Consider the following 17,584-nt stretch of genomic DNA (forward strand, 5'->3'; position numbering starts at 1 on the left):
CCACTACACAATTTTGATGTATTGTGGTTCCAGTAGTACAAAAATGGTAAAATTTTTAAATTCTATGGATAGAATTGTTTTCAAAACTTTTTTTTCTAAAATTGTGAATTTTTTTAAATGTTTCTCCACATAATTTATGATAACTCAAAAATGGATAGACCGATATTATTGAAGTTAACTTAAAATTACGTACAAGTGTGTACGTTGAGTGTACATTTACATGTGTTTTGTTTTTGTTAAAATTTTTGTTACAATAACAAAAGTACCCGCTTGTACGCACATACAATTTTCTGAAAATAATCGAATTCACTTAATTGTGAATAAATTTGAAAATAATCCATCGATTTTTTTCATTTTGTTCCTATTACATGTGGCTTTGCGATAAAGCAATAAATCTAAACAATTTTTGCCGTTTTCGATTTTTCATGATTTTTTTAAAACAAGAAAATTTTATATTTTTACATAACAAATATATTTTTTGTTTCAATTTGTTATTATAACTCCGAAACTACTAAGCCGATTGAAACGCAATATACATGTGAAAATTTGTACATAGCATGGGGAAAATGTTTTCATAACTCAATGAATCGAAAGAAGAACATTAACTACTAAATTTTATGTATATCAAACAAAAAAGATAAATTTTGTGAAAATGAGCGAATTCAAATTGTGAAGAAATTCGAAAAGAATCAATCGATATTTTTCTTCGATATCTCATTTTGTTTCTATTATATTCGGCTTTGCGACAAAGTAATAACCCTGAACAAGTTCTGCCGTTTTCGATTTTTCATGAGTTTTTTAAAACATAAAAATTTGCAATTTTCACGTAAAAAATATATTTTTTGCTTCAGTTATTACAATTAGGTAACTACTGAGCCGAGTAAAACGCAATATATAACAAGATTGAAGGCTATGTAAATTTTAACTTTTTTAAGTTTACTTTAATAATATCGGACTAACCGTTTTTGAGTTGTCATAAATTATCTGGAGAAACATTTAAAAAAATTAAAAATTTCAGAAAAAAACAAGTAAGAGAGCTATATTCGGCTGTGCCGAATCTTATATACCTTCACCAAATTATACTTTAAAATAAATTTTTTTAAATATTTTTAGGTAAACCAAATTTAATTTTTTTTAATTGTTTTTCAAAATAATTTTTTTTTAAAATTGTTTTTTTAATTTTTTTTAAAAAAGTTTTTTCCAAATTATTTTAAAAAATTTTTTTTTAATTTTTTTTTTTTGAAAGATAATTTTTGATGAAAAAAAATTCGGGTTAAAAAATATTTTTCCCGATTTTGACACATTGTAGGTCCAACTTACTATAGCCTTATCTACATCGTTGCAATGGACTTTGAACTATCTATCATTAGATATCCATATTGTCTATATTAATGACTTAATAATCCAGATATAGATCAAAAATCGAGGTTGTCCCGGTTTTTTGCTCATATCTCCGTTATTTATGGACCGATTTTGCTGATTTTAAATAGCAAACTTTACGAAAGCATGTCTGACAGAATTATTGAAGATTTGGATCCCGAAGATATCTGGGGTCTTCAGAAAATTGATTTCAACAGACAGACAGACGGACATGGCTTAATCGACTTTGGTATCTATAAGGATCCAGAATATATAAACTTTATAGTGTCGGAAATGAAAAATGTAGAAATTACAAACGGAATGACAAACTATATATACCCTTCTCACGAATGTGAAGGGTATAAAAATTTGAAAAAAAATCTATCCATAGAATTTAAAAATTTCATCATTTTTGAACTTAGGTAAACATGATGCATCAAATCTATATAGTGGTTAGTGAAGCCTTTTTTTGCTGTTGACTTGTGTAATCAATGTTTTGAAGAATTGAGTTGGCGACTTATAAGTCCTTTTTTGGGACGTGGCTCATTTACTATTGTTTATTTTTTAGTAGACTTTTAGTAACATATTTTATTGATTTGTATCTTTTTAACTCATTTAATTCATTTGAAGTTTCTATTATCTCTAAAGTCTACGTTTTAGCACTTTGTAAACCATAGAATAATAATGAGAGAAAACGATGTAATTGTAATTGTTTTTTTTTTTAACAGAGTATTTTTACTTATTATAAATAAAATTGAAATAAAAGTTTGATTTAGCACGTTTGCTCACTTAGCAAATGATGTGCAGGTCTGACTGCATCCTTATGCAGGCAGCTCCTAATAGAATACTTAATCATACCTGCAATCTCTAATAAGACGACACTTTGCAAGATTATTTATGCTCTAGCATAGAGTAATTAGTTAGTTTTTAGAGTTAGTAACACAAATTATTTAGTAAACCCATTAAATTGAAATAAAATTTAGTACAAATTAATTAAGTAATTGTTTTAATTCATGTAAATTAATATATATTACCGGGATGAGAGGGGCTAGTAAGTAATTAAAAAGTAATTGTTTTTGTTATCAAAACGTTTAATTCCAACTTAACCTCAAATTACTGACTTTTTCCATAATTATAAACTTCGCATTAGCTTTTGATAATGTTGACCATAAACTGCTGTGTTTTTCATTGATGAAAAGTGTTAATAAAAGAATTCCGAATTTATTTTTTGCTATTTTTCGGTTTTTGATTTATATCATTTTCTTTCAGACAGCCTCTGCTTAAAAATTATAGTTAAGGTGACACAAGGCTTACGGATAAATTAAAGATTTTTTCTACATAGCTTATACGCTCCCTAGCGTATTTTCATAGTGCCGAATATATTTATCAGTTAGTTTTCGAGATATTCAGTTTTTTTACTTTACATTTCAAATTTCATCCATTCGGTCCAAAACTTTGGCTGATATTAATTATGGTCTAAAAAGTAGCTCAAATTACCCAGTGTGTTTTGTGAGGATGGGCAAATAATTGACCCTACCCCCCACATAACAAGTACAATGCAAACATTTTAAAATTTTATCTAATTCATCAAATTTGTTCATACATTATTACAAAATATCTGCTTAACCGAAGTTACACAACACAAACTGTGAAAAAAGAAATTGAGATGAAATAAATAAATATAACAATGAATGGATTACTTTAGACAATCGTTAGGCATAACAGAACCAAGTAAAAAAGTATAGTCGGCCAAACCAGACATTATAATACTCTACACTAATAATATGAGCAAAATCTTTTCTTTTAAAATTTCAATATTTTTTTCTTGAAGTGTGGCTTATATAGGAGCTATGGCAAATTATTAACAAATTTTGAAAGTAATAGCTCCAAAACTGAAACTGAAGAGTTTACTAGTCAATTGTTCGGTAGGGTACCTGATCAGAATATTTCTGATGAAAATTTAATGATGGCCTTTACTTTAACGTTATTTTTCTGTCTTTTTAACAATAAAATATTTAAAAACATACATCAAAACTTAATTTTTTACTGTATTAAAAAATTTTAATTATTCCAATAATTCGATTAATTTTAAACATATGATCGATTTATTCGAACAGGTTAAAATCTCTTATTCGTTTTATTCGAATATCGAACCTATATAAATTATACATTTATGACAAAAAAAAACCTATTTCGGGAGGACATTTGTATGGGGGCTATGTGAAATAATGGACCGATTTCAATAGGCTTCGTCCTAGGGCCGAAAAAATCTAAATACAGGCGAATCCCGGTATAACGAACGATATGTTGTCAGGCCCATTCGTTAAATTGAAAAATTCGTAATATCGAGATTTTTAATTTTGGACAGCTTTTTCTGTATTGGAATTTAACTAAACGTATGGCGTTTTGATCCCTAGGTTCGATGAGCTCTGTGACAATAGGAGGAATGATTATCGTCAAAATCGACGAATGAATATCGTATTAATAAAGCCTTCATTGTAAGGGATTTCGATTCTGAAAATGATTAAACTGTTGAAAATTAAACTGAGGGATAGACATTAAAAAAAACAAATTTTGAAGATTCGACTTAATTTGTGTGAAGATAATTTACAGGAAACACTTAGTCACGATAAAATTTTTGTTTTGTTTTCTTCAAAATGTTGAGAACTTTGTTATTCCACATTTCATTCATTCATTTAAATTTTTTACTTTTTCTTTCAATGAAATTCTTCTAAGGTTTCCCATATTTAATTCACATGAACACTTGCACAATTATTGACTGTTTCACAATATTGAATGAAAAATTTCGTTCGCATTCTAAGCGAAAGAAAGCTGATTTTGGATTCCCTACCTTCATGTTTATGTGAAAGAATCAGTTTTCTTTCGCTTAGAATGCGAACGAAATCTTTTCGATATTGTGAAACATGCAATTAAAACCACTATAGAAAAAATTACAGCACCTATTTTTAAAGAGAGTAACCATTGAAAACGGTACTTTAACGACTTATTTTCTTATTTTTACATTCTTTATACTTTTGTTTTTTATACTTTCTGTTCGTTATATTGAGCGTACAATATTCGAAAAGTTCGCTATATAAGGTTATCAATGTTAAAAATTTGGTTGTTTGTTTGATTTTGTTTGTTTTTTCTCACCATTCGTTATATCGAACATACAATTTTTGAAACGTTCGTTATATAAGGTAGTCAATGTTACGAATTTGACCGTGCGTTAAATCGGATTTTCGTAAAAGTGAGATTCGTTATACCGGGATTTGCCTGTATCTTCAAAATTGCGGCCTGTACTTTGCGCAAAAAATTTACATGGACAACTAGTCAGACAGCTAGCTACACGTACGGGCGAACGTTGTTAAACTAAATCAGAAGGTGAATTTGAGTCGAATGGTATACTTTAACCTTCGCTTTACCAATACCCACCCGGGTGACCACTTAGTTTTTATTGGTTTAATAATTTTTTTTAATTTTGTTTCGATTTAAATGAAATTTATACTCACTGAACAAATTTTAGAGTTCTATAGAATTTAATAGAAACATTTTAAACTTTTTATAAAGTTTTTAAATTTTTTTAAAATTTCGTTCGTCGCAATATCTATAGAAGTGTAGTGTCACCCGGGTGGGCATTGGTAAACCATGTACATAAAAAACCTTTGGTAAAGATAACTATAAAAGAAAAAATCAAATAAATGAAAAGACGTTGTAATAAAAATGCCCAAGAATTTTAAACAACCTTTGTTCACCCCAAACAAATTCAAAGCTAAACTGACAAAACGTCAAACAAACCATAAAGCCGTAAAGCAATCACACAATAAAGATGCAAAACAATGACAAGTATTTGTAGTCAGTGTAAAATACATTTTAGAGTTATGTAGTGGCTGGCGGCTGTTATGGTTAGTTGGTTGGTTGGATGGTGCTGATCTGATCGTATCAATAGTGGAATTTAACTACACATTTTAGTAGTTCAAAAGAAAGTGAAATTAGTTGGTTGACAGAAAAGCTAACAAAAAAAAATACAATTAAATTCAACAACAATCTACGTAGTTACAGCACCTCACAGCGATTTATTCGTTAAAGAAAAAAAATAAACATTAAATATTCGTACTAAATACATTTAGCCGTACTCTGGGTAATAGACCAACCGTCATATTAAGTCAAGAGTTGTGTGTTTTTTAGGCGGTTAAATAATATTGTATTGTTTCTGGTATTGTTGTTGGTATTGTTGTTGGTTTTGTTGCTGTCGATGTTGGCATAAACCAACATGTTAATTGTTGAGCCATGACAATTTCACTATTGACGTCACAGAAACCCATACAAAACGTGCCCTTGCATATAAAAATAGCATTTATCTGAATTTGAGAGCTATGCATTAAAAATGTGTGTAAATAACATATCTATCTAAAATCAAATTTAACCAATATTTACTATGAGTATTAAAAGTTTATTGAAATTACTTGTTTTTTTTTTGTTTTGAATAATTTCTCTCATTTTTAGTACTTTAAAATTTTTAATAACTACACAGAGAAAACAGATTCGTAGTAGCAACCGAATTTGTTGCCAATCGAATGATTCGGTTGTACACATATAGAATTTTTCGGTTATATCAACAGAAAGTTAGTTGATAAAAAAGAATTTCGGTAAAAGCAAACCAACTTTTGTTACCTATTCTAAAATTTTGTGCCCACAGCTGTAAAATTCGTAGACTAAGACAGAATCGTTCGATTGGCAACAAATTCTGTTGCTAACTCAAAATAAATTTTTAATCAATACTTTTCCGAATCAGAGGATGTGCAACAAAACATATTTTCTACAAAGGAAAAAATATAGGGACTTGTTTGGGAAAAAACGTAAAAAAGACGGCCGGTTTTACATGTTTCAACTTTGGATGCGTGTAACTTTTTAAGGGGATGAGATAACTATTTGTTTAATATATTTTGAATATTACCTACCGTCTGTATGCCTCCCATATCTAAAAAACTAAAAAATAGCAAGCTAAATTAAAATAAAAAAATAATCTCATCAACTAAGAGCCATTATTATTATTACAAGTTGAATTTATGTTCGAAATAGTTAAAGGGTAACTTTTTCTATTACATAAAGTTACCTTTTACTATTACGAACATAAAGGCAAGTTGTAATAATGATCCTAAAAGAGATAACCTAAACATGTAAGCGTATTGACTATTTATATTTTAAATTTCAGCACATTCGGATCATAAATGGATTTTTTGAGATTTTTTTAAAAAATGTGCGACTCGAGATGACTCGAAAACATAAATAAAAAAACGTTTCTAATCCACTGTGAATTGGTAAAATTACACATCTAAAGTAAAGTAATTGAATTTTATGAAACATTAAAAAGTTGAATCCACAAATGTGTTTGTGTCCAAAAGTAAAAGGGCTACAATTTTATTTATTAAAACAAAATGTCATACTTAGCTCTTGCCAATAGCGTTTTGTGCTCAAATGAAAATATCTCTTTAATTTTAACATGAACTTTAAATGTAACCAAAAAAGTTTGGTATTATATTTTCATTTTAGCCCTTAAAACTTTCACTGTTCACATGTTGTTATGCTGAAATTTCTAATTATATTTCAGAATTTTCTAACTGTATTTTAGGATATTACAACTAAATTTCAAAAGTTTCCATTTGTCGAATACCAATTGTTCATTGTTTTCATACAGTTTAATTTGCAATAAATTGATTTAGTGATATTAAATGCGTCATAAATATTGAATGGCACAGGGTGACAACATTTAATTCTATTGAGAACCAAAGGAATTAGAAAATTTCTGAAATATAATTGGAATATTCCGAAATACGATAAGAAAAGACAATATAAAACGTTTAATTACATATCTTATAGGGTTTATAAATACCTACACAAAAAAACTTTTTTTGGTCAAAAAAAAAAAAACTACAAAACACTGTTGTGCCTAAAGGCCCAAATACCAATTGTTCACTCTTTTTATGCGGTGTTTTTGCAATAAATTGATTTAGTCTTATTAAATATTTACTTGATTATTATGTATTTAAATTTCAATTATTCGACAATAATTCGTTGTTGATTGTTAGCATCATAAATATTGAACGCCACAGGGTGACAGCATTTAAAAGTGGCACTCAATGGAATTGTTTAAGAAAAGTATGTAATAAAAAATAGTTAAGTAATTGATATTGTTCAATTATATAGAAATTTATTGAGTTTTTCAACATAATTTCTATGATATCTATGTTATTTTGTACTTTTATTTTTTATTAGATAATGTGTTGTAATTGTATATTTATCTTGTTTTAATAAGTTTATATTGGCTTCATTATTTTCTTTGGCACAAACAAAAGAACATTTAACACTTTTTCTTTTCAAAACCTGTCCATTGTAATAAAAATTCATAACATTTTTGTTGAGAGAGCATTAACAACATTTTATTTTTTATTACAACGTGTAAGTACAACAGGTACAATGGGTTGTAAATGTATACTACAATTATAATATGCATCTCTTTGTGTTTTACATTGGTATAGTGTGCCTTACATTCGATTATAGTACACTATGATAATAAATTGTATAAAAAAAACTAAGGCAACCTGCTTTTTGAAGTATAAAAATAATTTTTTATACCCTCCACGATCAAATAGTAGTGAATGAGGTTATATAAGTTTTCGTTTCGTGTGTAACATTGAGACATATTCATCTGAGACCCATACACAACCAAAATCAACTGTATTTATACAAAACGGTTTACCATTCCCCTAAATGGGTAGTAGAAAAATGTTCATATACATGAACAAATAATTCTGCTGGATTTTGTGAATATCGGTCCATATTTGACCATATCCCCTATATAAGGTCCACTTATATCTCTTATAAATATGGATATCAGTTTAAAATTCGATGTCAAAAGTCCACACATATACATATAAACACCGCCGCACCGAATTTTATGAAGATCAGTCAAGAGCTTCCGAAAATCACATTAACCTATATAAATATCTTATAAATACGATATTGAAACAAAATGTTACATAGAACAGTGTAACATACTACTGAATTTTGTGAATATCTTTCCATAATTGGGTATATATGTAATATTATTGTCGATTCTTCTTGCTTGAGACAATAAGGGAATTAAGACAGTTCCATATGCAAACGATGTGTTATTTTTGGTTCCAGTAACATTTCTGAATGTTATTTTTAATATCATGATCAATTCTTTGAGAGAATGCTCAAAATACTCTAATTAAATATTATAATTAGGCTACGAAATGTATTTTTAAGAAATAATTTTAACAAATTTGTAATCAGATAAGGTAACCACCAATTTCAAATCGGTCCCCACCCTAACCCATGATAGTTTCCAATGTTAAATGTTTAATCCTCCTTTAGCCTTTATTTAAATCGGTTTAAACCTATCACAAAACACTAATCTAAGCGTTATTCGATTTCGCTCAAATGTTCAGCATTTGGCTTTCAAATGTCGTAGAACAATTTAAGGGACATGCAAAAGATTACCCTAATATCCATTGGTATCAGTTGCAAGAGAAATTCTAACGCCACAAACACAAAAGTATTAACGTCAGATCTATAGTTGACATGTAAAGTTCATACAGAATGACAATTTTGGAAATTAAATATCTGTAGGGTATTCACACTGTCGTACTTTATCTTACATAACTGACGGACGCACTTGTTTCGGAATGTTTGTTGTTTTACGTAAGTCATCATACATACATGCATATGTCTCTTACAAGTAGGGTTACCAGATTCAGATTTGCAAAAAGCTGGACATTGGGGTCTAAAAAGCTGGACAAATCAAAAAAAACTGGACATTAAAAAAATTACTGAGAAAATGTTAATTTTGATTTGTGTAAATAATTTTTATTAAAATATATTTTTATCCATTGTAATCAACATATATTTGTATTACACGGTACATGGAAACATGGAAAACTACAAAGCGTGGGTTATAGGTTTTGTTGAGTACATTACAAATTGTGTCAAAAACTTTTTCGAAAAAGTTTATAAACTTTTGCAAATTTAAACCGATTTTAACAAGTAATGTCTCGTTTTTTTCTATATACAATTTTCTTTAAAACATTGTACAAAAAATTATATTTTCATAGAAAATATCCATATTTTTTAGCAGTTATTTAAAAAATTAGAATCACAATTAAATATTTTCATTTCATTCCTTAAAATTTATTTAACTAAACTTAATTTTGTTCGGTTCAGTCCGTCATATACATATATATATATATACATCATTTTTAAGCTTACGGATTTTACCCCCAGTAACACGAAGTCTGGTTATGTTTTAACTAATAGTTATACTGACTAATAGTTTCATACAGAAATAATTTTAACCGACAGTATAACTATTAGTTAAGGCATAACTAGACTTCATGTTACTGGGGGTTAGCCAATTCCAAACCTAGAGGTTTGTAAACCATTTTGAAAATCTTTTCAATCTTCCTCTGAATTTGTTCGTATTAATATTCCAGCTCTAATCAGGTTTATTTCTTTAATATATAGATTGTTTAACCCTCCGGCGGGTGAGAAGGTCCCTGGGGACCTTTTTCTTATTCAAACTGAAATTACTGCTTGATGGTCCATGGGAAGTATACCCGTGTATTCCAAGGAAATTTTATCTAGAATCGTAAAAAATCAAAGCGATCCGACCAATAGTTTAGTTTCTATTGAGATTTAAATGTGTTTACTACGGGAACGTGTGCAAAAGATACTTGAACTGAAATTTCAACAATAGTTTTTTAGGATTTTTTCATATAAAACTCATAAACAATTAATAATGTTATATATAAAAAGAAATTTTTTTTCTAACATTCATTATACATGTATAATTAGTAAATAATAATAAATCAAAACAAAAAAAAATTTAAAAAAATGCGTTTTCATATAATAGAAGTACAGGGTTCCTGTGGACCTGTACAGGGTCCCTGTGGACCTGGGCAACTTCTCCTCAAGCGTCGGAGGGTTAAAACAGTAAAAACTCTTTCACAAAAAGCTTTGCTTACTGTTACTGAAAATACGAAACGTATAACTTTTCTTAAATTCTCGAATTCATTCCTTTCACCTTTGGTAATAAAATAGGACCATATCATTTGACAAATCTCTTGGTATTTGTTTATAAACTTGACTAAGGCTGCAGTAATCGATATATGTTAAGTTTTGAAGGTTTTGCGGAAGTTTTTGTAAATCTACCCATGAAAATATGTTTTTATTTTAAATTTAAAAATGCTATTTTAAAAAAAAAAACATTTTCTAATTAGCTGACCGCTGTTTTTAAAAAGTCTTCTACTTCAGTCTTAAAAGTTTTTTGTTTTTTTAAAATGCTGTTAACTTTGGTGCCAAAAATTTTGTCATTTATTCTACTTTTGAGGCTATTTATAAGTACGGTCATTATATCGAGCAACTTTAAAACTGTACAAGAGTCATTCTTGTATGTTGTATGAAATTCCTGCATTATGTTTTGCATAAAATATAAAAATGCTTCTGATAATCCTTAACTTTTACATTCTTTCATATGACACGTATTCCCATAAAACTTTCTGGCATTTATTTTTTCCTTTCTTAAAAAAATACATACACTTTTTTGCATAAGTTATTACTGTGTACTAATTAGAAGTAAGTAAATTTGAAGTAATAAATAATATAGATATTATTGTCGAAAAGTTCTATTTAGCTGGACAAATGAAATTTTAGCTTGAAACTGGACAGGCATCAAAAAAGCTGGACAATCCAGCCAAGTCCAGCCAGGCTGGCAACCCTACTTACAAGCCAGCCAAAGACTTCTGGCAGTAGACAATAATCTTAATTTAATACATCTTACATTATATGCAATTACACACTTTTATACCGACATATCAACACTAGATCTATAAGTAAGCAAATACTTACTTGGTTTTTACCACAATACTGACATTAAATGGCAGCAATAGAGCTGCGGAAGTAACGCTGTAGATATTTTTATGATTATGTGTTTGGCATAATGCGTCTATATAAAATTTATATTATATATACTCTTAGAAATACACACCATTATTATTTATTTATTACTTGCTTAACCCGGTGCACTTCGATACCTCTAACGTAGTTAATTAACAAAAAAAAAATAACTCATTTCAAACTTTATTTTAACTATTATAATTATCCAGATATTCAATTATAAATAGTTTATTTATATGGATCGATCCCGCCCACTTTCAGCCAAACATCGTAAAAATATAAAAAAGTGATTTTGATATAAAGACTCTCGAAATTACAATTTCATTTTCACTGTTTCGATTTCGCCAATTTTTAGCTAAACTTTGTAAAATGACAATTATATTTTTCCAGATATTTAAAAACAACTATTTGCTTTGTATGGGAGGTGACTCCCCCCTGTTCCGAACCCTTCCCTTTTTGGTTAAATGGCATGCGCTGATAATTAATTGAATCATGTTAAGTTTGAAGACTTTCAAAATTATAGTTCTCCAGATTTCGAAATTACTATTTACTCTGTATCGGAGGAGCCACGCCCTCTAATGATGAAAACATGCTATTCTTTGCATGGCGGTGTCTCATTCGGATCACTCCCATTTTTTGGTTAAAATTCATTATAGTTCTGCAGATATGCTAAAATAACTATTTACTTTGTATGGGAGGTGCCACGCCCATTTGAAGTTTTAAAATAAAAAGTAATCTATGGTTCATTCCAGATATAGAGGACCATACAGTAAAAATCCAGAGGATCGGTCAAGTGGTTTAGCCTCCTATTAAGTAAAAACAAATAAACAGACACATATTCACTTTTATATATTTATGTACATAGATATTTATTATAAAGAAATAAAACGCTGTTATATGCTCATAAAAACTAACAGTTTTTTTTGTTTGTTTTTGAGCTGTTAATTGTAACGTTTTCATTTATTTAGTTGCTGCTTTATTGGCCACTGTTTTGTTGCTGTTCATTCACAATTATTCATACATTTAATTGACTGATATTTGATGGTTGGAAAAGAAAACCAAAATACTAAATATCAATGTGAATGCAGCTACTACTTGGACATAATTATATATTTTTTTTGGCAATATAAGTGGCAAAAATTTGAATGAGTTTTATAATTAACAATGTTTATGGGGAATTTTTATTAAACGGAAGTACACCACGTTAAAGTAACGTTTGTCATCTGTCACACAACATATTACAGTTGTCATGGAAACAATTTGAGTCACTTCTCTTGCTTGTGGTATTAGAAAGGCGAACATTTTATTGGCATACCATAGAGAATTGAATCGTTGAACTGATGACAGTACATTTTAAACATTAAGCTTTTCTAGCTATTGAAGAATTATTGCTATTAATTTTTTTTCAGTGTATGTATTTTGAATGTTATTAAATATCGAATAAATATTTTAACACTCGCTGAGAGTTCTATGAATTGCTATCAGTTTTATATCATTTATCATATAAATTTTCAACTTTAAACCAACATAACATTTGCGAGCAATGAAAAAAATTATAACCGCGTACAGTAGGGTGGATCGATTTCTCAATCGATATTGTGCCATCGATTTCCACTATGACATATCAAAAAAAAAACCATTTTCGAGGAGCCCAAATTTCAGAAAAAGTAAAACAGTTATAATAATAAAATCGGCTGATTTAATTATTTTTTTAATACGTATGACCTTAAATAAATCAGCTTATATTTTTTATTACCTACTAAAGAACCTTAAAAATAAAAGTAAATTTTTGACTTTTTCTGAAATTTGGTAGCCTCGAAAATGATTTTTTTTACTCATGCCAAAAGTGTAAGTGTCATACGAAATTAATTTTTTTAAATATTTTTAGTCAAATTCTCGAAAACTTTTGAATTTTCTCATATGTAAATGAAATTAATATGTGTTATTTTTAAGCGGGCCTTATAATTTTTTAAATCTGATTTCTTTTATGACCAATAATGTGATATTTCAAGAGGATATTTGTATGGGAACTAGGTACATAAATTGAAAGATGCGACCTGTACTTTGCACACAGTTACACAGCTAGACGAACTGATATAGTTATACCGACTAAGTGATTCTGAATCGATCGTTTTACTTTAAAGTGGTTGTTAATATTTTTCAGAATTAAAAATTTCAGCAAAAAATGCATAATACACTTCCCAATATGGTGGTATAAATATATATTGTTACGAAATTATACTTGAACTGTTTTAACGGCTGGTTTAAAGTTGTATAGTGCCTCTTAAATAGCAAACTTTAACATATCTGTGGGTATCACTGAGTGACTATTTAAATTGTTGTTGTACATTTTAAATATATAAAGAGTTATTACAATTTTAAACTACTAAAGTGCTTTTTATTTGCAATCAAAAGTATCCGGTTTATTTGAAGGAAATAAACCCCCGTTTTTAAAAGGTAAAAACGTAACAATATATACCCTGGCATTTAAATACGATTTTATGAACACATATTTTCAAGTTTTGAAACATAAAAGTCATATTAGACGAGAAAAATATTCATGACTCATTTAGCTTTACTTCTCTAAAGTCAAATACAGTACACTTGCGATAATATGAACACCCTAATATATGAACACCTCAAAATATGAACACGTTTTTACTTCCATTTAAAGCAAAAGCTTTAAAATATGAACAGCTTATTTTTATATTTTTTATCCTCAGAGTTGAAATCTAAATCAACTGCATAATAATTTGTGGATTTCCCAAGGTTTTTGCTCTTAAGTTGACTTCAGCTATCGAAATTTCTAACATACACGTTTTAGTTAGTGCACACATTCAGCTGGAATTCCATATTACTTTTTAAATATAAATTTAACGTGAAAAGTTCTTAAAACGCATACATAAAACATGTTTTTAACTTTAAAAGAAAAATCAGAAATTTTAGAATAATTAGAAAAAAGTTTATTTTTAAAAAAGTTTAAATTTAGCGAATAAATTTGGAAAAAGAAAAACTGTACGACCTTCCGAGTACCAAAAATGGAAAATGCATTATACTGATGGTTTTTGAATATGAGAGACTTATGTTAAAAGAAATGGCCTTCATACTGATTTTTTCGCATAATAACTTTAGTTTTTTCCTTTTTTCAAAATAAATTGTTGTTTTTATAAATCCAATAAACAAATAAAAAATGAACATAAGAAACTTTTATTTTTATGGGAAAAATGTTTGTAGATATAAAAATATCATTGGATAAATTCCTTTTGCTTTATTATTAGCACCCAACTTTTGTTTTGAAATTCTGCGGTTATTTTCTAACAACATGGTTCTATATATAAACTAAGAACGAATTTCATTAGTGATAATGTTATTTTGAGTTAATACAAAAGTTGAAATAGAAATGCATCATATATTTTCATAAAAAGGTATTATTTTGATTTGCGCCTTTATTCAATTGGAATTTGCTTACTATAATATATTCGGATTTTCAAATTCATCTCTACTGAAAATTTTAAAATTTCGAGTTAATACCATCTTGTTGATCAAGTGCGATATATGTATATGAAGTAGTATGAAAAAAATCCACTTTACATATAGAATAGTTTCACTTTTCCTGCTAGTTATTTGTGCTCGTAAAGTTATGTTTAATCGCCCAAGGCTACAAATACTTAAAAAACCTTTAGCCTTAAAATAGTACAGCTAAAAAAAGCTATCAACACTTTTAACACCAGTCAGTCGACCAACTAAACAATCAACCGCAAGCCTCAACAAAACGCCCTGTAATGAATACGACTTGGAAATAAAATGAACAGCACATTAAAATAATTATTTTAGAAAAGTTATTCATTCATTCATACAATCAACACTCACTCGCATGTAAAATATATGAAATGTACATATATTGTATTTTGAGTTATGGATTAGGCGGTGTTGGCGGCAGTGGACTGCACACACCCAGACTCATATATTTTTTTACACCTATACAAATCGGCGACAATGGCAACAACAAACAGCACAACAAAAACAATGAAAACAAAATTGTGCGTTTCTGGGTTAAACGCATAAATTCCAACAGGTGAAATTGATTTTCTTTTCATTTGTGCAAATATGAAATGTCAACATTTAAGAAATATTGTTGAGAAAGTGCTAAAGATGAAAAAAAGCAATTGCTTAATAATTTGGGTACTTAAATATTGGTGGAGGGTAAAAATAAAACAGTTTACAAATATATGTTTAGCGAAATATGTTTTCGTAATATGTATACGAAAATTTTAAATACAACCAACATCAGAATTAGAAGCAATTCAATCCACTTATGCCATCAACTATTTTATATACAAAACACTCATTGCTGCTCCTCAAATGGCCTTAGAAGTGAAGAATATTGTTTCATTGTATTAAATGTAGAGTAATATACATACATATGTAATAAAAGAAATATTTGTAAAACAAATTGAAATTAAAAACCAAGTGTTCTTGGGATTTGATTACTCCCAACTTATTTGATCGCTGATTTGAGTATATGTTAACTAGTCCCAAACTTGAGCGGCCGAAAGGAGGATATTAAATATAAAATTGCATACATTTCGTCTAGAAAATTGATGAAAATTACTCACGAACATGGCTAGTTTTTCAAAAACTCTGACGTTGACTAATTTGCCTTAATATGTGGACAATTCCACGAGAATGACAACCACGACTGAAAAAACCAAAACTAATAGTTTAAACTGACTATATTTAATTTTTTAATTGAACTGGTATGTTTTAGGCTAAGAAGCTTGCAATTAGCATGTAGTATGAAATAAATTTGAATCTGATTGTTTTTTTTTGCTATTATCAGAGCCAATGACTTGTGTTGAATAAAATATTAAGAAAATTTTTTTAGTATGAAAAAGTGCAATATTTTTGAAGGACAGAGTTTTAATTGAGATATTGACTTAAAATTTCTTTTGTACACAGAGAAAACAGATTCGTGATAGCAACCGAATTTGTTTCCAATCGAATGATTCGGTTGCACACATAGAATTTTTCAGTTCTAACAACAAAAAGTCAGTTGAAAAAGAAGAATTTCAGTTGAGGCAACCAAACTTTAGTTACCCCTTCCAAAATATGGTAGCCACTGTAAAATTCGGTCACTAAGATAGTATCATTCGATTGGCAACGAATGCTATCACGAATCTGTTTTCTCTGTGTAAGACCAAAAATTAACTTTTCTAAACAAAAAAAAATAGCTCTAAATCATTGGTAGGCGTTCATATTGTTGAGATTACGAACATTTTCATGAATTTACACGTACACAACCCGAAAGTAATCAAAACACACAGCAAGAGCGTAAAAAATACAAATAACTCATTTAGTTGCAAACAATAGAGCGTAATAATACAAATAATTCATTCTGTTGCTTGATGTTGTTGCGGATTTTTTATTTTTAACACATACATGCACACAAACTACAATTTCTCTTTTTGCGCTTCCCTGCTCTAAATAAATGTGGATCAAATCGTTCCTAGTATTTGCAATCTTATTAAAATTTTGCTACATAATCTGGATTTTGAAACTCAATAAATATGTAATATGTAATAAAATCTTGATTTATTAACGAAACCCAATGAAATTTTTAACGTTTTTTAAGTTTGTCATTCTAAATAACAAAATGTAAAAAAACATGTCAAAAGGTCAAAGAGAATCCCGAAATTCCTAAAAATTGTAGCAAAAATTCCAAAAATGGTATTTTTTTATAATTTTGCCCATGGGATCCATATTTCCTTCTGGGCTGGGAAAATACTTTGGGGATAAATAGGGAACACATCAAGGTTTCTAAAACTGCTTCCCGTTTTTTGATCCCAGCTTTGGGATTTTAGAACATGTGGCCCAAAATTTTTATACTAAATAGGTCACATTCCGAAGGGCGTAGGGGCGACATACTCAAAAAATAGCACATTTTTTATACCAAAATATCCTTAGTAAATCTACCTTACAGCAAAATGTAAAACTGTTATACATATGTTCTTAAAGAATGTTTATCTATATATATAAAAGTGAATGTGTGTCTGTATGTATGTTTATTATTATTATTAGTTTGGGATCTATAGACGGCTAAGCGGCTGAACCAATTTGCTTGAAAGTTTTACAGTATATTTATGTATGTCTGGAAGGAGCTATAGGCTACTTTTTGTTTTGAAATTTTAAGGCGTGGTACCTGCCATACAAAGTTAATTTTAAAAATCAAATATTTAGGAATTTATAA

The sequence above is a fragment of the Calliphora vicina genome, chromosome 1 (genome assembly GCF_958450345.1).
Source record: "Calliphora vicina chromosome 1, idCalVici1.1, whole genome shotgun sequence".
Taxonomy (NCBI): Eukaryota; Metazoa; Arthropoda; class Insecta; order Diptera; family Calliphoridae; genus Calliphora; species Calliphora vicina.